Here is an 18,014-nt window from a genome sequence, read left to right as displayed (position 1 = left end):
GGTAAAAGCGTATGAATTTAAGCAGGGCCGAATCTTGGGATCACTATATTCTGCTAAAAGTATACGCTAACTGAACTTAGTTAAAGGCCATGACTGTACTCGTACTCGTAGCAAATTTCTGCCAAACCTGTCAAAAATTAAAGCAATCTCTTGCTTTCTTTTTCTATTTTTGTAAAGAAAATCTCCGATCATTGAGCTCGTCCCGAAAGAGAAACAAACAAAAATTGCAAAATTTAATGACCTTCCCCCTAACAGGCAAAAAACTTGAAAATTAAAAAGGTTCGGCAGAGCCCGCCCAGGATTTGAACCTGGCCGCACGGAACAATAGCGAGAGCCGTTGTCGTTGGCTAGCGTTCGAAGCCATCAACACAACTTCCAACAGATGCACAGAATCATGTGTACCACGGAAGTAGTATAACTGTCACAGAAACAAAATCTGTCATTACACGAAAACACATGCATTGGGAAAAGTACAGCTAATAGACAGAGCTGTCGAGCGTGGTTAATGTGGTAATTGTATCAAAGACAACATACCAACGCCATCATACATAATATGGTTGAAGCCATCATACCTAATATGGTTGAAAAGTCTTCTAACCAAAGACGAAACGCGTCCCATAGGGGTTGGTTTGTTTTGCTATTTTTGGCTTTCCTTTTCCATTTGCAATCTCCGATCATTGAGCTCGTCTCAACAGAGAAAGAAACAAAAGTTGTAAAATTGAATGATCTTCGCCCTTACAGGCAAAAAACTTGAAAATGAAAAAAAAGCTTCAAAAGGCTGTATAAGGTTTATCGGAACATCAGATTGCATGTTTTTGACCGATTTTAACAATAATTACCATGGATGTGATTTTCAACATAAAATAAATTACAAAAAATTACATGCAAAATTTTAGCCAAATCGGAAAAAAAGTTGCGTCTTTAAGGTCTCAAAATGTTAATTCGTGAGATGGGTTTATGTAGAAACTATATTAGGTTCTAGACAGATTTGGACCGTATTTGGCACATTTATTGGAAATCCTAACAGAACACCACATGCTCAATTTCAGCTAAATCGGACAAAAATTGCGGCTAGTTAAGGGTCAAGAAGTCAAATCGGGAGATCGGTTTATATGGTAGCTATATCAGGTTATTGACCGATTTGGACTGTAATTGGCACAGTTGTTGGATGTCATTATAAAACATTACATGCTCAATTTCAGCCAAATCGGACAAAAATTGCGGCTTGTTAAGGGTCAAGAAGTCCAACTGGGAGATCTGTTTATATGGGAGCTATATCAGGTTATGGACCGATTTGGACCGTACTTGACACAATTATTCGGAGTTATAACAGAACACCATATGCTCTATTTCATATAAATCAAACAAAAATAGCGGTTTGTAAAGGCTCAATCAAATCAAATCGGGATATCGCTTTATCGCTACATGCAAAATTTTACCCAAATCGGACAAAAGTTCCGATTAGTAAGGGCTCAAGAAGCCAACTCAGGAGATCGTTTATATGGGAGCTTTATCTAAATCTTAACCAATATGGAACATTTGCAATCTCCAACGACCTTATCATTGTATAAAATTTTAGCTCAATCGGATGAAAATTGCGCCCTCTATTGGCGGACACATTCAGTGTCGAATCGCTTTTTCTACACACCTCCGAAGGTTGGGGTATATACTTTTGGTCATTCCGTTTGCAACACGTCGTAATTTCCATTTCCGAGTAATTGCGGATTTTTCATATAGTCGGCGTTGACAAATTTTTTCACAGCTTGTGACTCTGTAATTGCATTCTTTCTTCTGTCAGTTATCAGCTGTTACTTTTAGCTTGCTTTAGAAAAAAAAAAGTGTAAAAAAAGTATATTTGATTAAAGTTCATTCTAAGTTTTATTAAAAATGCATTTACTTTCTTTTAAAAAATCCGCAATTACTTTTTGGGCAACCCAATATATCTTCGGACAATCCAGCAATGATCGTTCGTCTGTCCGTCCGTCTATCTGTTGAAATCACGTCACAGTCATCAACAAGTAAAAAGGCGTTAAGTTCAACAGGGCCGAACTTTGGATACCCGCCACCTCGGTTATGTATGTCAACCACCTTTCGTCAAAATCCGGTGAAAAATGCATAAATGCCCCATAACAGGTATATCGAAATATGTTCCGATTTGGAGCAAACACTAATAAGTACAAGTAATTGTTCAATTGTGTACAACAAAATATTGGTCTTTTTAGTAGCTGTATGTAAAAATTAACCGATCCGAACCATATACGATACGGATGTCGAAGAGCCTAACATAAGTCACTGTGGCAATATTCAGTGAAATCAGATGAAATCATTTTATGGAGCCAAGACTTTAAATCGAGATATCGGTCTTTATGGCAGCTAAATCCAAATCTGAACTGATTTGGTCCAAGCCGCAGACAAATGTCAAGGAGCCTAACAAAACTCACCGCGCCAAGTTTCGGCGAAGTCGGACAATAAATGAGCCTTTTATGGCCCCAAAACCTTAAATCAAGAGATCGGTCTATATAGCAGCTATATCCAAATCTGGACTGATCTGAGTGATATTAAAAAATGATGTCGAAGAGCGTAACGCAACTCACTGTCTGAAATTTCAGCGAAATCCGATAATAAATGTGACTTTTATGTGTCAAAGACCCTAAATCGGAGGATCGGTCTAAATGGCAGCTATATCCAAATCTAGGCCGATCTGAGCCAAATTGACGAAGGATGTCGAAAGGCCTAACGCAACTCACTGTCCCAAATTTCAGCATAATCGGATAATAAATGTGGCTTTTATGGGCCTAAGACCCTAAATCGGAGGATCGGTCTATATGGCAGCTATATCCAAATCTGGACTGATCTGAGTGATATTAAAAAATGATGTCGAAGAGCGTAACGCAACTCACTGTCTGAAATTTCAGCGAAATCGGATAATAAATGTGACTTTTATGTGTCAAAGACCCTAAATCGAAGGATCGGTCTAAATGGCAGCTATATCCAAATCTAGGCCGATCTGAGCCAAATTGACGAAGGATGTCGAAAGGCCTAACGCAACTCACTGTCCCAAATTTCAGCATAATCGGATAATAAATGTGGCTTTTATGGGCCTAAGACCCTAAATCGGAGGATCGGTCTATATGGCAGCTATATCCAAATCTGGACTGATCTGAGTGATATTAAAAAATGATGTCGAAGAGCGTAACGCAACTCACTGTCTGAAATTTCAGCGAAATCGGATAATAAATGTGACTTTTATGTGTCAAAGACCCTAAATCGGAGGATCGGTCTATATGGCAGCTATATCCAAATCTAGACCGATCTGAGCCAAATTGACGAAGGATGTCGAAAGGCCTAACGCAACTCACTGTCCCAAATTTCGGTGACATCGGACAATAAATGCGCTTTAAATGGCCCAAAACCTTATATCGAGAGATCGGTCTATATGACAGCTATATCCAAATTTGGGCCGCTCTCTGCAATATTGCAGAAGAAAGCGAGGGTCTTATCTTTACTCACTGTCCTAAATTTCGGCGACATCGGATAATAAACGCATAATCGGATAATAAATGTGGCTTTTATGGGCCTAAGACCCTAAATCGGAGGATCGGTCTATATGGCAGCTATATCCAAATCTATACCGATCTGGACCCAATTGACGAAGAATATCGTAGGGCCTGACCCAACTCACTGTCCCAAATTTCAGCAACATCGAATAATAAATGTGACTTTTGTTAGCCTAAGACCCTAAATCGGAGGATCGGTCTATATGGGGGCTATATCAAGATATAGTCCGATATAGCCCATCTTCGAACTTGTCCTGCTTATGAACAAAAAAAGAATCTGTGCAAAGTTTCAGCTCAATATCTCTATTTTTGAAGACTGTAGCGTGATTTAAACAGACAGACGGACGGACAGACAGACGGACAGACGGACGGACAGACTTACGGACATGTTTCGATCGTCTTAGATATTGACGCTGATCAAGAATATATATACTTTATAGTGTCGGAAATAGATATTTCGATGTGTTGCAAACGGAATGACAAAATGAATATACTCCAGTCCTTCGGTGGTGGGTATAAAAAGTGACTGTTTGGTGCGGTTTATGGTCTGGTGGCATCATTGGACCATACTTCTTTAAAGATGATGCGAATCGTAACATAACTGTGAATGGTGAGCGCTACCGTGAGATAATATCCAACTTTTTTTTGTCCAAAATGCAAGAGCTAGACCTGCATAACATGTGGTTTCAACAAGACGATGCCACATGCCACACAGCCGCGTAACAATGAACTTATTGAGAGGCGAGTTCGGTAAACATTTTATTTCACGTTCAGGACCGGTCATTTTTCCGCCTAGATCGTGCGATTTAACGTCTTTATACTTTTTTTGTGGGTCTATGTTAAAACTCATGTCTATACATACAAGCCCGCTTCAATTGACGCTTTGGAAGACAACATTGAAGCATTTATTCGTGATATACCGGCCGAAATGTTGGAGAGAGTACGCCAAAATTGGACTAAGCGGATGGATCACTTGACGCGCAATCACGGTCAATATTTGCATGAAATAATCCTCAAAGATTAAATTACATGGACCGTTCTATTGATTCAAATACAGATGCCGCGCATTTGTCTGAATTTTAGGTGTATTTATAACCTCCACCATAGGATGGGGGTATTCGAATTTCGTCATTCTGTTTGTAACACTTCGAAATATACGTCTGAGACCCCATAAAGTACATATATTCTTGATCGTCATGTCATTTTAAGTTGAACTAGCCATGTCCGTCCGTCCGTCTGTCTGTCGAAATTACGCTAACTTTCGCAGGAGTAAAGCTAGCCGCTTGAAATTTTGCACAATTATTAGTTGCCCAAAAAGTAATTGCGGATTTTTTAAAAGAAAGTAAATGCATTTTTAATAAAACTTAGAATGAACTTTAATCAAATATACTTTTTTTACACTTTTTTTCTAAAGCAAGCTAAAAGTAACAGCTGATAACTGACAGAAGAAAGAATGCAATTACAGAGTCACAACTGCCTAAAAAAATTTGTCAACGCCAACTATATGAAAAATCCGCAATTACTTTTTGGGCAACCTAAAATTTAAAATTATTTGATCAATTTTCATAATGCAAAGCATTACGAGTATAGAAAAGAAATCTATAGTCAAATGAAATTTAAAAGTTCTTCTGAAGATTCAAAAATTTCTTGCAATTGATTGTCACGTGCATTGCATATAAATCAGCAAAAAAGCAAATCAGCGAAAACAAATTTTAAGAATTTGCCAAAGTTTTTGCAAAGTCTATGACTGTTACATATGTACAAAATCCATGTGTATGTTGGTAAAGTGGAATGCAAAACAATATACAATATATTTATAAGGAATTTGTTCCAAAGAAAATCCCTTTAGGGTTTACCTTGGACCCTAAGACGAACCTAAGTCATTAACTTAAGCAAGAATTTATGCAAAATTTCAGCATAATGTCATTATTTGGAAAGTATGAAGACGGATAATAATTCGCAAGAAGATAGACCGGCAGACTTTGGGACACCACTAAACATATGTATTTTGGTTCTACTATTTGGTTGCCCAAAAAGTAATTGCGGATTTTTCATATAGTCGGCGTTGACAAATTTTTTCACAGCTTGTGGCTCTGTAATTGCATTCTTTCTTCTGTCAGTTATCAGCTCTTACTTTTAGCTTGATTTAGATAAAAAGTGTAAAAAAAGTATATTTGATTAAAGTTCATTCTAAGTTTTATTAAAAATGCATTTACTTTCTTTTATAGAATCCGCAATTACTTTTTGGGCAACCAATACTTAAATGGTTATATAGAAAGATCCCAAATCTCTACATTTCCACAAACCTCTAATGCAATGAGAAAATGTATTCGCACACCCCCTCAATCATTTAGAAGTGTGAATGGAAAATATGACTAAAAGCAATCAATAACTGCCTCAAATCTGCTTAATTTGATTGTTACGCTCTATTGCATTTCCACTGAAGTTCTATGTAGCAAATATTTCAACAAATGATTAAATTATCATTTGGTTTTTTTTTTCTTTTGGCATTTATTCATAAATTTTTGTATGCAATCATTTTCGATTTTCTTAAGCAGCCATCATGGGGTGGTATGTTTGTCTGCTATTCGTTTTTTGCTTACCACCACTTAAGCGTCTTTTGACTTGATATGAGTACGTTCTTGACATTCGTGTTTGAAAATAATTGACAAAATTTTCCGAAAGGTGGGATGGAAATTGGGAATCATTTTTCTCTCTTTCGTTTTTTCAGCCAAATTGATTTATGTTGATTTTATCATTATTTAATTGTCATCCTAATGAGATGGTTCGTTTGTGTTTGTTCGGGTAGTTGGTTTTGGCATTAGGAATTATAAGAATTATTCATTTAATTTGTTTTATTACCAACACTAAGACATTAATGAAGAAATTTATTGCGGTTATTGGCGGGGCGGGGTTCTAGGGGGAGATGGTTTGTTGATCAAATGGGAAATGGCAAGCAATCACGCAAAGAAATATTAGTTCTCAACTTTTATTTTTGCAAGGTAAACAACATCAGTCAAAATATTTTTGGCACTCATTCTCTATTTCATTCTAAGAACGAAATAACGATGAGAAATTTGTTATCCATAGGAAATGGGTTTTTAATAACACACAAAATTTTAAAGAATAAACTAAAACCAAACATGTAAAAATAAGCAAACATCAGGCGGAACCGTTCATATAATACCCTACACCACCTGGTATATAAACTACCGACAAGTCTGAGAATGTACCAAATGAATGATGTATGGGTTAATACATAGAGATGGCTTTCTACCGGGTAAATACCCAACGCTTGGGTATTTATTGGGTAAATACCATTTTAATACCCACCATCGTAGGATGGGGGGTATATTCGTTTAGTCATTTCGTTTGCAATACATCGAAATATCCATTTCCGATCCTATAAAGTCTATATATTCTTGATCAGCGTAAAAAATCTAAGACGATCTAGATATGTCCGTCCGTCTGTCTGTAGAGATATTGAGCTGAAATTTTGCAAAGATTATTTCTCTTTCCATAAGCAGGTTGAATTCGAAGATAGACTATATCGGACTTTATCATGATATAGCCCCTATATATACTGATCGGCTAATTTATGGTCTTAGGCCCATAAAAGCCACATTTATTATCCGAGTTGTGTTGTGTTAGGCCCAATGACGTCCTTCTTCAATTTGGCTCAGATCGGTCCAGATTTGGATATATCTGCCATATAGACCGATCCTCCGATTTAGGGTCTTTGGCCCATAAAACCCAGTGAGTTTTGTTAGGCAGTTCGACATTCTTCTTCAATTTGGCCCTGATCGGTCCAGATATTGATATAGCTGCCATATAGACCGATCCGCCGATTTAAGTTTTTGGGCCTATAAATGGCGCATTTATTGTCCAATGTCGCCGAAATTTGGGACAGTGAGTTGTGTTTGGCCCTTCGACATCCTTCTTCCATTTAGCCCAGATCGGTCCAAATTTGGATATAGCCGCCATATAGACCGATCAGCCGATTTAGAGTTTTAAGCCCATAAAAGCCACATTTATTATCCGATTTTGCTGAAATTTGGGACAATGAGTTGTGGTAGGACCTTCGATATCTTTCTGCAACTTGGCCCAAATCGGTCCAGATTGGGATATAGCTGCCATATAGACCGATCTCTCGATTTTAGGTTTTAGGACCATAAAGGGCGCATATTGTCCGATATCGCCGAAATTTGGGACAGTGAGACAAGTTAAGCATCTCGATATACTTCTGCTATATGGAATAGGTCGGTTCAGATTTGGATATAGGTGCCATGTAGACCGATCTTTCGATTTAAGGTTTTGGGGCCATAAAAGGCGCATTTATTGTCCGATATCGCCGAAATTTTATATAGTGAGTTGTGTTAGGTCGTTCCAAATCCTTCTTCATTTTGGCACTGATCGGTTCAGATTTTGATATAGCTGCCATATAGACCGATCTCTCGGTTTCAGGTTTCGGGGCCATAAAAAGCGCATTTGTCGTCCGATTTTGCCAAAATTTGGTACAGTGAGTTGTGTTAGGCCCTTTAGAATCCTTCGTCAATTTGAGCTAGATCGGTCTAGATTTGGATATAGCTGACATATAGACCGATTTCTCGATTTAAGGTTTTGGACCCATAAAAGGCGCATATTGTCCGATGTCGCCGAAATTTGTGGAAAGAGAGTTAAGTTAAACACCTCCTCATATTTCTGCAATTTGGTCTAGATCGATCATGATTTGCGTATAGTGGCCATATGGACCAATATCTCGATTTAAGGCCTATGCCCATTTATAGGCGCATTTATACTCCGATTTAACTGAAATTTGACACATTGACTTATGTTAGGCTTTTCGACATCCATGTTGTATATGGTTCAGATCGGTTTATGTTTAGATATAGCTTTAACAATGACTTGAACTTATTAGTATTTGGTCCAAATCGGATCATATTTCGATATAACTGCTATGGGACCTAAGGTATGCAATTTTCACCGGATTTGGATGAAAGGTGGTTTACATATATACCCAAGGTGGTGGGTATCGAAAGTTCGGCCCGGCCGAACTTAACGCTTTTTTACTTGTTCTTTCTACGGAATAGACGTTTCTCCTATCTCCTTTTTCCCGATACCTCTCCTTCATCTGGCGCGTTGCTACTGATTGCAGGGTTGCTCTATATGTCGCATTCTTGGCTTCAGTAGCATCTCGAAACTCTTGTGTTTCTTGGAGGAGGCTTCCGGTACCCAAGTACGATTTTCGCGGCATTTTCCATGGAGTGGGCAATAGTTTGCCACTGTGCCTTAATATCATCGGAACAAGGATTGCTTTTATCAAGCAGTTGGGTCAGTCGAGTGGAGTATGCCGCTGCCATTTGTTGTGTTTGCAGCTTTTCAATGTCCAGCTTCCGTGCAGTGTCAGATCGTACTTTGCTCACCATGTTCACACGGGTGCGAACCTTTGTTGCAATAAGGTAATGGTCCGAATCTATATTCGCTCCACGGATCGATCGTACATCTAACACCCTGGATGAATGCCTTCCATCTATCACAACGTGATCAATTTGGTTTCTCGTGCTTTGATCGGGTGACAGCCATGTGGCTTTGTGAATATTCTTATGTTGAAATCTGGTGCTACTAACCACAATGTTTTTTATTTGTTTTATTTATATTTTGTTTAAGTAAACCCCCATCCTATGGTGGAAAATGCAAAAGTAAAATTCCATTACAATGGAAAATTAAAAAAGCAAAAAAAATCATTGTTATAAATTGAGTTATTGTTAAGAAAAAAAATATTACTGTATATGTCCTTCCTTTCGCTGCCCTTTCCTTTGGTTACGTTCATAATAGATTCCTTTTTTTTAAAAATTTTAAAAACAAATTCCACTTACCTTTTACTATAAACCACAGCTTACCCAGATTTACTAAAATTTTGTTGATGTTTTTTAAAACTAATAACAACAGTTTCAGGTACTTGATGATTGTGTAAAGTTTTAGACTTTTCAGTTGTAGTGATTAAATTTAAAATTGGTTTTTTGTTTGTGTATGCGTTTATCATTAAATGAGGTATTTAGTTAAATTCTTTATACGAAGTTGGTTATTTAAAAACTACGTTTTATTATTTTTTACTAACAGCTAAATCAGTTGGGTTGGATACTTTTTTTATCTCGTTAAAGGTGGACCGTGTTGCAGGAGTTATGGCCTGAGTTTGATTGCAGATCCGTTTGCCGTTAAGTTGCGAGAGAAGTTCGTGAGTCTCAAACTGCGATATAAATGCTAATGCAATTCAGTTGACTACGCAGCAGCTTGTGCTGCAGTTGCATTAACAGCTTCAAAATTCTTTGCACTGCTGTAGCCGTTGTAGTGAATTTAGCTGTAGATAATTTTTGCAATAAAATTTAAATTTCTTTATTTAATTCACTTTTATTTATTGAAGATTTAATATTTAATATTTTTTGTTTTTGTTTCTTTTTTTCGAATTTTGAATGCTCAGTGTTTTAAAAAGTTGTGACCTCCTTCTATTGGCTATTGTGTTAGACTATGAGTGTTCATATTTCCTTTTGACCTCTTTCCAGCCATAATTCATGCAAATGCCCTCTAATTTAATATAGCCCTACCTTTGGGTTTCTTTTGCACATTCCCGTATGGTTGGGTAATACCCGCAAGTCCCTTATTTTTAGAATTGTTGTTTTATAAGAGGCCCGACTTATAATTGCCTAAGCTATGGTCATGTACAGTTTTACGTACGGGAATTCGTTATATCACTGTATTGGCGGTGGATATAGACTAAATATGGTTTGATGCTCAAGTAACATAAGTAACTGTTGAATTTTGTATTTGAAATTTCAGCGAAATCGGATAACATATAAAGCTTTTATGGGCTTTAGACGCTTTATCGGCAGATCGCATTGTATGGAAGCTATATTTAAATATTGTTCGATACAAACCATATTCGGGACGGACGTCGGGAGACCTTAAACTACCCACTGTTTCAAATTTCAACGAAATCGGTAATAAATAGAGTTTTTATGGGCTTCAGACCCTTTATTGCCAGATCGGTCAATATGGCAGCTATATCTGAATATATTCCGATCTGAACCATATTTGGGTCCTATGTTGGCTTAAAACTGCGCCCTATTCCAAACTTCAGCGAAATCGGATAAAAAATAAAGCTTTTATGGGCATAAGACCCTTTATCTGGACATCGGTCTATATGGCAGCTATATCTAAATATTGTCCGATCTGTACCACATTTAGGTCGATTGTTGAGAGGCTTAAAACTGCAAACAATTCCAAATTTCAGCGAAATCCGATAAAAAATAAAGCTTTTATGGACATAAGACCCTTTATCGGGAGATCGGTCTATATGGTAGCAATATTTAAATATAGTCCGATCTGTATCACATTTGAGTCGGGTGTTGAGAGGCTTTAAACTGCGCACAATTCCAAATTTCAGCGAAATCGGATAAAAAGTGCAGCTTTTATGGGCTTCAGACCCTTTATCGGGAGATCGGTCTATATGGTAGCTATATCTAAATATAGTCCGATCTGAACCATATTTAGGTCAGATGTCGGGAGGCTTGAAGTAATTCACTGTTGCAATTTTCAGCGAAATTGGGTAATAAATAAAGCTTTTATGGGCTTCAGACCCTTAACGGGAGATCGGTCTATATCCAAATATGATCCGATTTGGCCCAAAAAGACGTATCTGTGCCAAATTTCAGCCCAATATCTCAATTTTTGAAGGCCTAGAGTGATTACAATAGACGGACAGACATACGGACGGACGGACAGACGGGCGGACATACGGACGGACAGATGGACGGACAGACGAACGGACAGACGAACGGACGGACGGACGGACAGACGGACAGATATACGGACATCATTAAATCGTCTTGAAATTTTACGACGATCCGAAATATATGTACTTTTTGGGATCGCAAATTGATATTTCGATGTCTTGCAGATGTGTTTAGATTAGTAACAAAACAATCCGTGCCAAATTTTGTGCAGATCGGTTGAAAATTTTAGTTACTACGACCGTTTAAGTGAAAATCGGGCGATACATATATATAGGAGCTATATCTAAATCTGATCCAATGTTCGTCCTTGGTTCAAAAAAGTGCCATGTGCAAAATTTCGTGACGATTTGATAACAAATACGACCTGTACCTTAATTCAATGAATACATGGACTCACAATCGAATAGACGGACATGGCTAAATCGAATCAGAAAGTGATTCTGAGCCGATCGGTATACTTATCAATGAGTCTAGCTCTTCTCCTTCTTAGCGTTGCAAACAAATGCACAAACTTGTAATACCCTGTACCACAATGGTGGTGTAGGGTATAAGGGGAAGGGGGCGTACCCTCCACCGTTACCCCAAAAACACCACCCAAAATCAAAAGTGGACAGATAAGGACAATATGGGTATCAAATGAAAAATATGTGGGAGTAGATAACGAATCTGGCATATAAATTCATAATAGGGAGTAACCCCACCCCCCCAAAGGGGACCAAAATGGGCACATTAGCCAATCACGAATATGTGGCACTCGGTTTGTTTGTTCCGTACAGACTGAAAAACGGCAGAACCGATTTTCTCGAAATTTTCACATATTATGTAGTTTGGTCTGGAAAGAAACATAGGCTGTATAAGGTATAGGTATCGGAAGGGGGACGGACCCTCCCCCTTATGCCAAAAACATAACCCAAGATCAAAAGTGAACCGATCGGGACAATATAGGTATCAAATGGAAGGTATTGCAGAGTAGAAAACGAATATGGCATTAATATTTGAGTTTAAGTACCCATCAGATCGCCCCAACCCCAAAACTCCCCCAAACAGACACATTGGACGTTCGTTTCAATATGGGGCTCAAATGAGTAGATTTCGAATCTGGCAATCAAAATCAGATCGAAGTATAGGGGGTCATGCCACCCCTCAAAAACGCTATTAGACCCATTATGGCTATATGATACTTGGCTGAACCGTTATGCTTAAAATTACCATAGATTGTCTATGTTTGTGTGGAAGGAAACATAGGCTATGTAAATTTTAGATATCGGTTGGAGGCGGACCCTCCCCTTTAACGCAAAAACGCCACTTATATCCAAAAGTGGTCCGATGGGCACAATAAAGGTATCTAATAAAAGGTATTGGAAACCAGAACACGAATATGATATGAACATTTGGGTTCACATACCCCACCGGTGCCCGCCCCAGCCACAAAATACCCACCAAACTGTTCATATTTATCGGTCATGGCAATATTAAATATTAGAGAGTTAAAGAAGGCGCCACGGATCAGGGGCGGTTCGGCTAGTAAAGTATATATATTCTTGATCACCATGACATTTGAGGCACGCTAACTCATATAAATGTAGGTCGGTTGGGATCGTGATATAGTCCCCATATAGAATGATCCGCCTATTTAGGATCAGAATTTGCTAAAATTTTGGGACAGTGAGTTAGATTAAGCCTCTCATATTCCTTCTACAATTTGGATCAAATCGGTCCAGATTGGATATATTTTGTTGTCAGAACCAATAGACCGATCTCTCGATTTAAGGTTTTGGCCCATAAAAGGCGCATTTATTGTCGGATGTTGCCAAAATTTGGGAAAGTGATTTGTGTAAGGCCCTTCGACAACCATCTTCAATTTGGCCCAGATCGGTCTAGAATTGCATATAGCTGCCATATAGACCGATCTCTCGATTGAAGGTTTTGGGAACATAAAGGACATTGAGTTGTGTTACGCCCCTTGACATCCTTCTTCAATTTGGCCCAGATCGGTCAAGATTTGGATATAGCTGCCATATAGACCGATCTCTCGATTTAGGGTTTTGGGCCCATAAAAGGCGCATTTATTGTCGGATTTTGCCAACATTTGGGAAAGTGAAAGTGCCATATAGACCGATCTCCCGATTGAAGGTTTTGGGCCCATAAAAGGCGCATTTATTGTCCGATGTCGCCGAAATTTGAGACAGTGACTGATGTTAAGCCCTTCAATATACCTCTGCAATATGGCACAGATCGGTCCAGATTTGTATATAGCTGCCATATAGACCGATATCTCGATTTAAAGTCTTGGCCCCATAAAAGGCGCATTTATAATCCGATTTATATGAAATTTGGCACAGTGACTTATATTTTATTTTTAGATATAGCTACTAAAGAGATCAATATTTTGTTATACACAATTGAACAATGACTTTAACTTATTAGTATTTGGTCCAAATCGGAGCATATTTCGATATAGCTGCTATAAGGGTAAAAGTAATGCACTTTTCACCTGATTTTGACGAAAGGTGGTTTAGATATATACCCGAGGTGGTGGATGTCCAAAGTGGTGGATGGTGGTGGTGGATGTCCTAACTTCGGCCCGGCCGAACTTGGCACGCTCTTACTTGTTAAGCTACAACTACCGTATATCGCCGAGTCGCTCGATTTGCATTTAGAGAGGAAGTTATTACAATTTTGCCCCTGCCTTTCCGTACTTGTTTTTATCCAAATGTACTTGGAATCTTGTATTAATTGCGTCCCTGATTTAGACATAGATTGTCATATTGACGGATCGTAACATTCGTGGTATTATAGAAATCACATTTTTATGCGTTGTCACTTAAAATATCAAAAATTTTCTTTACCGGTTACAGTTCACTACCAATTGCATGAAATTTCTTAGAACTGCATTTCTATTTTTATTTTGGCAATTTTAAGTGATTCATTGATTCATAGTTTCATATGACAATTTAATTTATCACATTTTTTGAATTATGCACTCAAACAATGCCAATGACTCAGTCAATGTGACATGTGCGGTTGTGGGACTTCCACAAAACTCTTAAATTTTTGTTTCTTTTTTCACAAAAGGGCAACATTTTCCTCTTTTTGTTTACTTTCTTGGACGCTAATATCTTCTAGATAATGCTAACACGGCCATTTATGGCCTACCATTGTTACCATTTCTTATCAACTTTTTAAAACACTGCGCTTTTCTTCAATTTTTAATCACCTTTAAAAAATTTATGAAAAAATATTAAAAAAATTTTTTATTCACTCAAGCAGTTGCTTTTATTATGATTTTTAAAATTTCTTCCGTATTCACTTTTTTCCCGAGCACTCTGGCACTTCACATGTCTACGCTAAGCGCTACAAGACACTGTGTGTGGTTACAAAAAATCAAAAAAGAAAACTAAAAATATTTTCGCTTTTCACACAGAAGATTACACCGAAAATTGCATAAATCGCCACAGATGCTCTGATCATCTCATGCTCAGAGGGTGGAGGCTGATGAAAATCACAAATTTGCACAGCAGCGTTACTTGCTGATGACGTTGATGTTGCTGTTGATGGGTAATGACGGCGATCATGCGCTCAAGGCGTTAAGTAAAGCGCTATAAATTTTAATATGCCACTGTCTCTAGATGGGGTGGCTAAGTGGGTGTTCTACTCTGGACGCTACGCTATTACTACCCGAAGACTCAACTCAAGTTGAGAAAATTTAACTGGCAATTCTTGATTTTGAGATGTGACCGCAAGTTGTTTTGTTTTTTTTTTTAGTTTGTTTGTATTTTTTGTATTTTCGTTTTTTTATTGGCTTTGTGATGTGTTTGAGTAAAAGTTTAATTTGAAAATGAGAACTAAATTGAATTAGACCCAACGTTTTATTGTAATAAACGGTTTCGCGAAATCCAAGAAACTGTCGAAAGACATTAAAGGGGGAACATGAATACAAGAAACGAAACGTACAACAGAACGTAGGAAACAACAACAAACATACGCACACACACACTCATGTATATCAACATGGGCACATGTACTCCCAAAACATGATACAAATCGAGAAAATCGAAAAAACAGAAAACAAGAAAAAAATACGGCATGTAATTGACATTTGTATCTGTTGTACTCGTACCGTACTTTCGCAGTTGGCCACAAATGTCTTGTTACCTCCCCCTTTGACACTCTCTACAAATTTCATGTTAATTTTTCTTGAACCACATCTAAGAGAAAAGGGGAAACGAAAAAGGTTAGACATTTGGGGTTAGGAGAAAGTTTGTTTTATAGGAACTTGGGACATGAGTCCTTAAATAATGAAACTTTTGTTTCGTAATTTCATAAATTTTTTTATTAAGAAAAAATGCGGACCGAAATTTTTTCTAAAAGTTATTTTATTTAAATTTTATTCCGTAAAATTTTTGTTTTTTTTTTCATTAACTCATTAACGACGATTGAGTAGAAAAATACCCAGCAATAGAGCTTTTTAGAAAAGTTTTTGTAAAATTTTCTCGTTAAAAATATTTTATCGAAAATTTTTCTAAAAAAACTTTATCGAAATTTTTTTTAAAAAAATGTTTTAACGAAAATTTTTCTAAAAAAATATTTTACTGAAAATTTTTCTAAAGAAAAATTTTATCGAAAATTTTTCTAAAGAAAAATTTTATCGAAAATTTTTCTAAAGAAAAATTTTATCGAAAATTTTTCTAAAGAAAAATTTTATCGAAAATTTTTCTAAAGAAAAATTTTATCGAAAATTTTTCTAAAGAAAAATTTTATCGAAAATTTTTCTAAAGAAAAATTTTACCGAAAAAATTTTATCGAACATTTTTCTAAATGTTTCTAAAATTTGTCTAAAGAAAATTTTTCTAAAGAAAAATTTTATCAAAAATTTTTCTAAAGAACAAATTTTATAGAAAATTTTTCTAAAGAAAAATTTTATCGAAAATTTTTCTAAAGAAAAATTTTATCGAAAATTTTTCTAAAGAAAAATTTTATCGAAAATTTTTCTAAAGAAAAATTTTATGGCTAATTTTTCTAAAGAAAAATTTTATCGAACATTTTTCTAAAGAAAAATCTTATCGAAAATTTTTCTAAAGAAAAATTTTATCGACAATTTTTCTAAAGAAAAATTTTATCGAAAATTTTTCTAAAGAAATATTTTATCGAAAATATTTCTAAAGAAAAATTTTATCGAAAATTTTTCTAAAGATAAACTGTATGTGTGTAAATGTGTGTAAATGTAAACTGTAGCTCGTCTCGAAAGAGAAAGAAACGAATATTGTGATATATAATGATCTTCTCTCTAAGAGGCAAAAATTTCGTTGTAGGTTTGACCAACTTTTTTGTTTCTAATTCGAAACTAAAGAACAAAAACACTTTAAAGGGTCTGTGTGATGAAAGTATCAGAAGTGGGCTGCTATAATTGCGATTTCGCCCTTGCCAGGGCCTCATCAGACTGCGATGCCTTCAAAAGATTACATGCTTGCACCGATTCATTAATTATTGAGCAATGGTAGAGGCATGCCCTTTGAATAAAATGTTGGATCTTGTTAAACAAATTTTCCTTATAGCGCAATACGAGAAAAGTTAAATTCTAACAACCAACATCTCTTCCAAAAGACATCCAACATCAACAACACACACAAAGCCAAAGATTTGTTATCCAGACAAATTTCGTTTGCCTTAGAATAAGATTTCAATATGATCATAGACACATATTTCTCGACGTGCTGTTCGTGCATTCATTCGTTTTTACGCTTTTTTATACCCTCCACCATAGGATGGATGTACACTAATTTCGTCATTCTGTTTGTAACACCTCGAAATATGCGTCTATGACCCTTTAAAGTATATATATATACTTGATCGTCGTGACCTTTTAAGTCGAACTAGCCATATCCGTACGTCTGTCAGTCCGTCCGTCTGTCTGTCGAAAGCACGCTAGCTTTCGAAAGAAATTTTGCACAAATACTTCCTATGAGTGCAGGAATTGTAAATGGCCCAAATCGGTCCATTTTTTGATATAGCTGCCATATAAACCGATCTTGAGTCTTGCCTTCTTGATCCTCTAGAGAGCGCAATTCTCATCCGATTGGAATGAAATCTTGCATGAGGTATTTTGTTATGTCTTCCAATAACCGTGCTAAGTATGGCGCAAATCGGAACATCACCTGATATAGCTGTCATATAAACTGATTTGGGATCTTGATTTCTTGAACCACTAGAGGGCGCAATTCTATTCCGATTTGACTGAAATTTTGCGCATAGTGTTTTGGTATCACTTCCAATAACAGTGCTAAGTATGGTTCAAATCGCTCCATGTTTTAATATAACTGCCACAAAAACCGATCATGGGTCTTGACTTCTTGAGCCTCTAGAGGGCGCAATTCTTATCCGATTGGAATGAAATTTTGCACGACGTGTTTTGTTTTGATATCCAACAACTGAGTCAAGTATGATTCAAATCGGCCCACAACCTGATATAGCTGCCATATAAACCTTGAATCTTAACTTCTTGAGCCTCTAGGTGGCCCAACTGTCATCCAATTTGGCAGAATTTGTGTACAACGGCTTTTCTCATGACCTTCAACATACGTGTCTTATATGCTTGATACACCTCCCATATAAACCTATCTCCCGATTCTGCTTCTTGAGCCCCTACAAGGCGCAATTCTTATCCGAA

The 18,014-nt window shown here is 36.9% G+C and overlaps 1 protein-coding gene across 1 annotated transcript in view; it reads right to left on the bottom strand.

Annotated features, from left to right (window-relative positions):
* LOC106092170 (excitatory amino acid transporter) overlaps positions 1–15,187 on the bottom strand; it is a 50,203-nt gene extending 35,016 nt beyond the window's left edge. The window contains exons 1-2 of the mRNA XM_059365003.1: positions 14,565–15,187; positions 9,434–9,915 (exon numbers count right to left, since the gene is read on the bottom strand). The gene's annotated coding sequence lies outside the window, so the exon portion shown is untranslated. The remainder of the gene's footprint in view (positions 1–9,433; positions 9,916–14,564) is intronic.
* Positions 15,188–18,014: the final 2,827 nt, after the last annotated feature.

The sequence above is a fragment of the Stomoxys calcitrans genome, chromosome 3 (assembly GCF_963082655.1).
Source record: "Stomoxys calcitrans chromosome 3, idStoCalc2.1, whole genome shotgun sequence".
Taxonomy (NCBI): domain Eukaryota; kingdom Metazoa; phylum Arthropoda; class Insecta; order Diptera; family Muscidae; genus Stomoxys; species Stomoxys calcitrans.
This window is presented reverse-complemented; position numbering and strand designations above follow the sequence as displayed.